We start from the raw sequence: 11,568 nt of genomic DNA, 5'->3' as shown, positions 1-11,568 counted from the left end.
GCGTACCAAAGTGGAAAAGGAGTGACGATGACGATTTAAATGTCAAAAACACAAATAGAACAAAACGCAAACGTTGAAGGGGGATTTATTGGAGCTATTTTGCCAATGTTGGCAACCGCTGGTAAGTTTCTTATGTCAAGCGTTTTACCAGGACTTGCAACCGGCTTGCTTACCGGCGTAGGAGCTGCAGCCGGTATTAAAGTTGTTAACAAAATTAGTGGTTCGGGTGTTATGCGTTTAAAGAAAAACGGAAGAGGTTGTAAAGTAACACAAGCAGGTAAAGGATTGTATTTAGCTCCGTGGAAGAAAGGTAGTTCGTTAGGAGAGGGGCTGTATCTTAAATCTGGAAAAAGAATGTACATGAGAACAGGAACAGGATTGCTACTAGGACCAAATTCACCATTTAGCAGTATTCCAATATTAGGGATGCTTCTATAAAAATATTTACATATATACAAATGCAAAGATATAGTATGCCAATTCACAAGTTTATCCATAAGTCTAAACGCTCACCACCAGCGTCAGGTAAATGGTTGCCACACGATAATCTTGCACATCCTGCAGAACCTCTGTATGGTAAGTGGAACATTTTTGCGCAACAATCGCTCGCTTTTCAACCGAAAGAAGCACTAACTATTGCATTAGGAATAGGTGTACGGCTATTTCAAGGTGTTTGTTCGGTATCGCTCAGACAAAGTTTAAAATAAAAGAGATGTAGTTTACAAGATGGAACTATTGCTGAATCTGTTAACGACTTAATTGTTACAATACAAAACAACTCAGACGCTGCAGTAGATATTGATGAAGGTGAATCTATATGTTTTGTTACACATCAGTCGTTTAAAAAAATATTTTTTTAAATATAAAAATGGAGTACAAAGATTCTAAATGTAACGCATATGATACGTATGCTAGTGACGCTAAACTATATCCATCTCTACCACCAGTTGTCGTTCCGTCGGATCCCGAACTGATTAGAGTTGAAAGAAGTGCTCAGTCATGCAGACTTCAAAAGTTTTACGAAATTTAGAAAGAAATTGGCGCAGAAAGAGACAAGCGTGAAAACTTGTCTAAAAAGTATCACAGAGCAGGGAGAATTGTAGCAGGAGTAGACAACGCTCTTGTTGTTTCTTCAATGGTGTTAGGTGCTACGGGGATAGGAGTATTGAGTACAATCATTGCAGCGCCAGTTGCAATAGCAATGGAAGGTGCTGCCTTAGGTTTAGGACTATTGTCTATCGTTGGAGGTCAAATTAATAAAAAGCTATCAATGAAAGCTAAAAAACACGAAAAAATTCAAGCACTTGCAGATGCAAAGTTGAAACAATAAGTGATATTATATCAAAGGCGTTAGCAGACGATCAAATTTCGGATGAAGAATACTCACTGTATCTAAGTGAATTAGATAAATTCAATCAAATGAAAGAGGAAATCAGATCTAAAATACGAGTAGGTATAGACGAGGAAACAAAACAGTCTCTTATTGCAAAAGGACGTGAAGATGCAATTTTATCGTTTCAAAACATGTTTAGCAAAAAAAAAGACGAACACCTCCCAATCAACGTATAACGTCTAAAATCACGTCTCAAATCACGTCTAAAATCACGTTGAAAATTACGTTTAAAATCACGTTCAAAATTACGTTTAAAATGACGTCAAAAATTACGTCTCAAATCACGTCTAAACTCACGTCTAAAAACATTATTATTTCTATTTAAAAATGTAGTTTTTAAAGATAACAGATCCGGAAAAAAGGGACCCCATGGTGCATGAGTATCTTATGTTAAGAAATAAAATTCGTCAAGACTCTTTATCTGAAAAGCTAGGAGACATTTATCAACACAGAGAACTAACAAAACTTTACAAACCTATCACCGATTCGCAAAGAGAGTTAAAAGAAGCAACGTCAAGTGCGATACAAGCACTGCCAGCAGCATTAGCAGCTACAACACCTAATGCCATTACTTTCCCTCAATACCCAAGCATACAAGCAGAAGAGGATAAAAGACCGAAAGAAACATTAAAAGAACTAGGTTCAATAGCAACTGAATACTTGAGATCGATGGCAGGCAAACAATTAACCGATAAACCATTTGGACTGTATGATAAAGGTGGCGCTTTTTATATTGAAGGTTCCGAGTTTAAACTATCTGGAGATGATATTATTGTTGGAGAAACAAAATATAATGGAACCCATGGATTTTGGGAGCTTATAACTTCGAAATATCTTGATTCCGATAAATATACTTCACACGACATTGAATCCTACAAAACAATTTTACTAAACACCAATGCTATTGTGAATCCTGACACGGGTAAGGTTAAATCAAGTTCTGGAGAGAAGTACAGAAAAATTATTAAACCAATCTATGAAGCATATTTAAAACCTAAAAAGGCACGTAAACAACTTCATTTTTCAGGAAGAAAGGAGAAGGAAAAGCGTTAATGCCTTCTGATCCAAACAGACTCGTTGAAATACTTACATTACGAGTTAATAGTTATAATGCAGGTAATACTGGAGTAAAAAATGAAATCATAGACATAGCAGATGAACTGGTGAGACAAGCGGTAATAGACAAAGAATATTATAGACAATGAATGTGAAGTTTTTAAAAAATGATTGTTAAACGAAGGTATAAAAAAACACGTTATCGGCGGTTCTGGAATGTTTGATACCGTCTCAAATTTCTTATAGCGAATGGTAGGATCAACGGCTGCGAAAACTGCTGCAAATGTCGCAAAAACGGTGGCATCAAAAGTGAGTAGCGCATCGAAAACAGAAATAGGTAAAACGGCTATCGAAGCCGGAAAATCGGTTGTAAAAGAAGTTGGTTTTAAAGCTATTGATGTTGGAAAGGATGTAGCTATAGCCAAAGCTAAAGCTTTGATTGGTGGATATAATACACCAAAAAATCGGGAAATACCGCAAGAATCGAGGGACGCGTTAGCGTCTCTCATAAATATGGGTTCTAATAAAGCAACAAACATTAACAACTTGATTGCGGGTTCTGGCGTTGGGGTGAAGAGAGTAACTGCAAGGGCAAACGCAATAACAATTCAAGATCTTGTAAAAAGGTTGAACACAGGATCCGGTCTTCGCCTGGCTTAAGAATTGTTTTTCTTTTATAATTAAAATAGCAACAATGTCGAGTGAAATATTTAATTTTACGGAAGCTGCACCTATTGACGAATCCATTGAAAAATATGAGTTTAAGGCATATAAGCCTGTAAATGGCACGAATTTAAATTCATCGGTTACCATAACTATCGATATCGGGTTGTATGATGTATTTGTTCATCCTGCGGAATCGTACCTACTTATTGAAGGTAGACTTACTTAAGTTAATGGGGATGCATACGCAGACGATGATGTAGTAACGTTAACAAACAATGGGCTTATGCATGTGTTTTCTAATATTACGTATAAGCTATCCGATCAACAAGTAGAATCGTTGAATCATCCTGGACAGGCGTCGACCATTATTGGAATGCTCAAGTATCCGGATGGTTTTTCAAAAGCGCAAGGACTCAATCAGCTTTGGACTAAAGATACGGCGGCAACAGCTCATTTGGTAAATAACACAGGCTTTGCTATCAGGCAGGCATACCTTATTCAGAAGCCTAACCCCAAGGGAACATTCTCGTTCGTTGTTCCGCTGAAACACATTTTCGGCTTTTGCGATGACTATGACAAGATTGTGTATGGAATTAAACATACGCTCGCACTTGTTAGAAAAACTGACAACGATGCCATCTTTAGACACAATGACGAAGAAGAGGGTAAAGTAAGCCATGATAAAATGTCATGGTTTGTGCCTCATATTTTACCTGCAGATATGGAAAAATTCCAGCTGTACAAATCCATACAGGCAAAGGTAACAGTACCCGTCGCTTTCAGTTCTAAACATTGTGTAAGTATTAAAGTTCCACATTCTACGTCGTTCAACTGGAGACTAAGTGTTAGAACACCAACCGAAAAACCGCGATACATTTTGGTAGGATTCCAAACTGATCGCAAAAATAATCAAACAAGAAATACATCGATATTCGATCATTGCAATCTAAATAACATATATGTGACTGTTAACAATAAGCGATACCCTGAGGCTGATAACAACTTATCTTTTCCAAACCAAAAGTTCTCACGAGCTTACTATGAAGCGGCCAGATTTAGCGAAAAGTTTTATGGAATGGATCCGCTGATAACACAAAGTAACATTACACCGGCGGATTTCAAAGACCTGTTTCCAATTATGGTGTTTGATGTCAGCAAACAAAGTGAGCGGTTAAAATATGCATCGGTAGAGATGCAAATCCATGCGACATTCCACCAGAATGTGCCAGCGGGAACAGAAGCGTACGCAGTTAATTTTTCCGACCAAATGATAAAATTTACCTCTGACGGATCTAAAATGTATATAGTGTTGAAATAAAAAAAATGAATTGACTTTTGAGTATTTTTTGCCATTGTAAAAATGAGTAACATAGAATATTTACAAAGATCCGATGACTCAGTTGAGGCTATCGCAGCAAGAATACAAGATGCTTTAAAGTACGGCTTCGCTATCTTATTACCATCCTACCCCTCAGGTTTATACCGGAGGCGCCTTTAGAGCTGACGAAAGCATGTATGAATATGATACCGATGAGGATGATGATTTTGAATATGATACTGGCTTGTTTCAAGGTAATTATCGACGACATAGTTTATGGTCAGTTTATTTTAATATGATTCAAGTTCAAGAAACCAATGGTGAGTGGGCAACACAATTAATAGAAAATTTTGATTTACTAAAAAATATGGATTCAAATCGTTGTATGCCCGGTGCTGCATAAAAATATATACAAAAATGAATTGACATAAGTATTTTATTTTTTATATAAAACATGAATCGAATTGTAATAAGTTTTCGTGGTGTAGCGCCAACGGTTTGGGGCACGGCAAGGTATATGTGGTCCTCCATATGGTTTGATGATGATTGGAAATGTAGGGAATGGGAAATGGAAGGAAAAATAATAATAAAAAAGAAACAAAATGAATATTTGGTATGGCTAGACGGGGGCAGACCCATGATAGAAAAAGATGAATATTTGGATTGGCTAGAAAAGAAAAGAAATGACTATTGGAATGGCTAGAAAAGAAAAAGAACGAACAAACATATAGAAAAGGAAAATATGAATATTTTGTTTGGCTAGACAAGAAAAAAGATTTCTATTTTTAATGGCAAGATTGTGCATACAACGGCCAATGGCAACAAGAAAAAGACAATGGGATGAGAAAAGTATTGAAGAAGTTAATGATGATGAAATGACAAAACCTTAATTGGTGATGAAGGTATTGTAGAATCGCTGAAGCAGTTTAAAAAATGAAAACGACTTAAAGTATTTTATTTTTACTATAAAAATGAGATACACGAAGAAAGTGCTAATTAACATGTTAAAGGATATCAACATTACTGCAACGACTAAGAAGAGTATAATGGAGTTGATGTTGATTGCAAAGGAGAACGGATTAGATTGGAATCGAAAGGATATTGTTATTCCAGAACCTAATGCCGATAAAAAAAGACCGCGAGGTAGACCTAGACAGTTTTCGCCAAGAGTAATTGTTAAATTAACGTATGTTGAAACTGGAGAGGAAACAACCTATAATTCAAAATACCAAGCAATAAAAGCGCTTGGTTGTAATATTAAAGAAAAACAACGGACAAGTGGTAAATGGAATGAGGTATGAGGTAACGTTTTTATAAGCAAAATTATATGCTTATAAAAAAATGAAAATGACTTTAGTATTTTAATTACTATATAAAATGAATACTTAAACTGTGAAAGACGTGATAAGCCGCAAAAGATCTGGGTCTGCGCAGATATTCGCGAATTAGAAAGCATGAGCTGATTACGTTGCTAAGCGGCAATGCAGTGCCGGCTGTTAGCAACATACTTCTCGACGATCCTGTTCCATTTATTAAAGTACCTGTTTTAAAGCCTGTTAAGGCTACAAAGCCTGTTAAGGCTAAAACGCCTAGTATGATAAAGAGAGCGATACAAAGTAACTTTGATTGGATTCCTAATCATACGCCAAAGCCTGTAAGGAAAGCGATAAACAAAAAGGTGGACGCTCTTTAAGCGCAAGTCGAATTTATTTATAATTAATATTACAAAAACAAGTTGCGAATTATAGAAAGCTAATCCTCAATAAGAGGTTTTGCGAAGCAATACGTTGTGGATGGAGTTGAAGGAACTGATGCAATGACATTCTTAAAGTGGTGTAAGTCAGAAATTGTAAATTTCCTAAGCAACACTCGTCAAATAAAAATGAATCTAGTGCTCGTGTGTGAAATGGAGCGAGTAGATATAAAAAGTGGAGAAGTAATTAAAGACGATGTGCCGTTTATATCAAAAACTGAATTAGTATTGGAGGGAACTGATGTAGACGAATTGTACAATAAAGCATCAGACAAGATTTTGGAATCCGTTTCCATGTTTCAAATGACGGGAAGCAATTGGAGACTAAAGTCCGTCATTAGATTGGAAATTAACACTGTGGTGTATAAGCCATTAAAAGGTAAATCCTACTTTCCATTGCCGGGTAAGTTGGCTGCTAAAAAGGCAATTATTAACATGAAGAATGAAGATAACGAATGTTTCAAGTGGTGCGTCACGAGAGCATTAAATCCAGTTTTATAAAAATTACGAAAGAATAACCGAACAATTAAAAGAACAAGCAAAGTTGCTTCATTGGGATGGTATTGAGTTTCCAGTTGCAGTGAATGAAAATGTTATAAGTAAATTTAAAAGAAACAACAACTTGAGCATCAATATATTCGGTTATGATTCTAAAGAAAATGATATTTACCAACTAATTATCAATAAAAACGAAAGTGAAAAGGTGATTGATTTGTTGTTGATTTCAGATGGAAAAACAAAGCATTACTGTTGGATTAGAAACTTTAATAGATTGTTAGCAGATCGAACCGAGACAGGTCACCACACTATGCATTATTGTAAAAGGTGCTTAACAGGACATCGAACAGTTGAGGCTCTTCAAAGACAAAATGAATATTGTACATTACACAGCACACAAAAATAGTAATGCCAGCAGAGGAAACCACAGAGTATTTCAAGCATTACTGTAGATCAATGAGGGTTCCGTTTGTGATATATGCAGACTTCGAATCGTTTATCGAGCCTATTAGTTCTTGTAAACCGAATCCAGCGACGTCGTTTACACACAAGTTCCAGAAGCATACCCCGAACGCGTTTTGCTATCACGTGGTATGCTCTGATGGCTCATTGTATAGTCGAGAGCATGTAGCTAAGAATCAAACAGATGATTGTTGTTGACACGTATACAAACAAAAAAGGAAATGAAACACGTAGTTATTATGAAATAAGGTTTATCGATAGCTATAGGTTTATGTAATCGAGTTTGGATGCTTTATCAGGAAATCTTACCGATTATCAGTTTCGTGAATTGGCTAAGGTCTATAGCGGTGATGAGTTTACACTCTTGAAACAAAAGGGAATCTTTCCATATGATAATGTGAGCTCTGTTGAAAAGCTCGAAGAAACATCACTACCCCCAAAGGATTCTACTTAATGCTCACGGGTAAAGCTATTAGTAACGATGATTATGAATTAGCAAACAAAGTATGGAAGGCTTTTCTTTCCATATGATTATGTGAGCTCTGTTGAAAAGCTCGAAGAAACATCACTACCCCCAAAGGATTCTACTTAATGCTCACTGGTAAAGCTATTAGTAACGATGATTAAGAATTAGCAAACAAATTATGGAAGGCTTTTGGCTGTAAAACAATAAGAGACTACCTTGAACTCTACATAAAAAGTGATGTGTTGCTGCTAGCCGACGTTTTCGAAAACTTCAGAGATGCTAGCAATCAATGTTATAAACTAGATCCAGCATGGTATTAAACAAGGCCAGGACTATCTATGGATGCGTGTCTTAAGTTGACAAAGGTAAAACTTGAGCTTATAAACGATTATGACGTGTTGCTAATGTTAAGGCAAGGTATTCGAGGTGGGGTTAGTACAATTTCAATGCGTCTTGGTATTGGAAACAATAAGTATATGGGTGATGATTATGATGAAAGCAAAGACTCATCGTTTATAATTTATCTGGATGCTAACAATCTCTAAGGGTGCGCGATAAGTAAGCCACTTCCAATAAGGGGGTTTAAGTGGATGAATGAAAATGAGCTTAACGATTTGAAAAACATTTCAGGCACAGAAGGACAGGGGTGTATTTTAGAAGTTGACTTGGAATATCCTGATGAATTACATGATCTTCATAATGACTATCCACTAGCTCCTGAAAACGTTATACCTGAGGGATCAAAAGTTAAAAAGCTTATTCCAAACTTGAACAACATAACCAAGTACAGTCAATCTTGTGGATGCGACCACTTGTATTAAGCGACCTTTGTCTTATGCGACCATTTTGAAATCCCACGGAGCTTTTTCGCTATATAATGATATTGTATTAAGCGACTTTTGTCTTACGCGACCAGCGACCGCTGATTTGTGTGTATTTTGATGTCCGAATCTTGTATTAAGCGACCACTAGGAGGTAAAAGTGGTTAATCTATCGATCTTTCAGGGACAAATCCGTGTTAATTGTTTATCTAAGCCGATAAGATGTACTGTTACACCTCTGCTTTGTTTTCACAACCATTATGATTATGCTTTGTCTCGTTGACCGGTTCTGACCGGTATTGTTGTAGACTGCGTATTAATTTATTGAGTTGAATAATAGGGGAACGTATTGCGCACAGTCTACAGCTTAAATTATTTTACTATGTGGATCGTTAAGAGACAATGCCGATTTTTCTCGAGTATATATAACAGGTGCAGAAACAATGCACTGTACGCGACAAACATTTCCTGAGAAGTGCGGAAAATAAACTATTAATCGGCAACATCTGTCGAAATCCGTACATTACCAATTTGTAATAATGCTAATTAGTAGATATTTGTAAGCCAATTACATTGTTATTTACTTAATAAATTTTCCAACCAGGTCTGATTGTTTGTTTTCAATTGACGTGTTTTAATTTTTTCAGCTCATTATGTATCATAATCGAGTTAGATTTCCTTAAGCGTACATGCAGAAATTAAAATGTCAAAACAAAAAGTGTTAACGTTGAACGAGAAAATTCGGGTTTTGTAATTGTCAAAGAGTATAAGTGCACGTAAAATCGCAGACGAGATTGGAGTCGGAAAAACCCAAATTCAGAACATTCTTAAGCGTAAAGCCGAGGTGCTTGAAGACGTGGAAAATAATGTGTCAGGTGAAAAAAAACGCGCAATATAGAAACGGAAAGAGAAATACATGTGATAATATATCATAGCTTTTGGCTTCTGACATTTATTTCTAGTTTTAGCTGTACACATGTATATGTAGACTGTTACACATTTTTAGCAAAATTCTTTGTTCTTAGGAAAAATATTTCCTTGTCTATGTTGTTTTTGCAAATAAATATGTACACACAATTGATTTATAATAAATGATAATTTATAATAAGTGAAAAATAAAACACATTATAAGCAAAATATTGTTTATGTATTGTGTTTATATTCATTTTATTATAAAAGTTAAAATTATTGTGGATAAAAGAGATAATCCTTCATATAGATTAAAATTGAGGGTAAGCATTCTTCCAGAATGGCCTTTTGTATTCAAAGACCGTTTTATTAAGAGACCACTTTTGATTACTCCCTTGAGTGGTCTCTTAATACAAGATTGACTGTATGTAGTACATTATGAAAACTTGCAGCAGTACGAAAAGCTAGGGCTCAGAGTTACCAACATTCATAGAGGAATTAAGTTTGATGAAAGCCCTTGGTTAAAAACATATATCGACTTGAACACTGAATTGCGAACAGCTGCAACTAACAACTTTGAAAAAGACTTCTTCAAGTTGATGAACAACAGTGTGTTTGAAAAAACAATGGAGAACATCGAGAATTGTGTTGATACCCGATTGGTTACTAATCATACACAAGCGGAAAAGCTCGCTACAAAGGTTAATTATAAAGGCTGTACTATATTTGATGAGAATTTAATAGCTATACATATGAAAAGAACCAAATTATGTTATAACAAACCCATTTATCTTGGAATGTCTATTCTAGACTTAAGCAAGACAATAATGTACGAGTTCCACTATAACTACATTAAAGCTAAATATGGAAAAAGGACAAAGCTATTGTTTACGGACACAGACAGTCTTGTCTACGAAATTAAAACTAAAGATTTTTATGCAGACATTTCAAACGATGTTGAAAGACTGTTTGATACGAGTGAATACCCAAAAGATCACCCCTCCGGAATTAAAACTGGTGTAAATAAAAAGGTTCCCGGAATGTTCAAAGATGAGGCAGCTGAAAAACAAATAGAGGAATTTGTACGACTCCGAGCTAAACTGTATTCGTGTAAAATGTATGAAGGGAAGGAAAACAAAAAGTGTAAGGGGGTAAAAAAAGGCGTTGTCGAAGACACCATTACGCACGACGATTATAAGAACGCGCTGTTTTCTCGCCAAGAATTGCTGAGGTCAATGAACGTTATCAGATCATACGCGCATGAAATGTATACTGTAACGGTTAACAAAGTAGCTCTAAACGCATATGATGATAAACGTATTATACAAAAAGACGGTATTAACACAATGGCTTATATAAATAAACTCCTAAGAAAAAAAACAAAATGAGAAATAATCTCACAGACAATCAGAAGATAATGAAGAAGTTTAAGGGCGTGGGAGGGCGTGTCGTACCCATTTACAGCACGTTCTCAAGCACAGCACAACTTATTGACGTTGCAAAGCAACTAAAAAGCTCAAACGTTAGAGTAAGGTATGTACGTAATGAGTTTATTACATGTTTAAAGCTTACGCTCTCACATTGTTTAAGAATGTAAAGACACAAGTGTCCGCAAAACACCTCACCATCCGTCTGTACTCTTTCGCTATTATAATACACAGAATTCCTTATATAGCTAACGAGTTCAACTGGTGGTGCTTACCCATAACTGTCAAAGTACAGTTTTTCATGACCGTTTTTGATCCATGCAGTCAAGTGTGTACCATTTCCTCGCGAGTCGCATAAATTTAGAATTCCACATTCTACCTTTTTAGGGCTTTTCGGAAGCTCATCGCGAACATAGACATCCCTAAAGTTTTTAATTTTTAACTTTTAAGCAGCATTTATCAACTGAAAATTGGATAGAAGTTCGTTTGGTAATACAACTCCTTCAACATTAATATACTTTTCGGTATTAAAACTCATTTTATATAGTGCTATAAATGCTTTGTTTTTATTTGATCGTTTAGATACGTTACAAAATCAAGTGGTGGCTCTAAACTATAAGTGTCAAAGTATATTTTTTCATTACCGTTTTTGATCCATGCCGTCCAGTGTGTACCCGGCATATTGGGATGACGTGGATAGTTGTCACGTATTATATAAAAAAATGTGTATATAAAATGTCTGTTAACATGTTCTATGACTGGTGATTTTAACATTGGTGGTAGGATGGTTAAAGGATTA

The sequence above is a fragment of the Dreissena polymorpha genome, chromosome 3 (assembly GCF_020536995.1).
Source record: "Dreissena polymorpha isolate Duluth1 chromosome 3, UMN_Dpol_1.0, whole genome shotgun sequence".
Classification (NCBI taxonomy): Eukaryota; Metazoa; Mollusca; class Bivalvia; order Myida; family Dreissenidae; genus Dreissena; species Dreissena polymorpha.
This window is presented reverse-complemented; position numbering follows the sequence as displayed.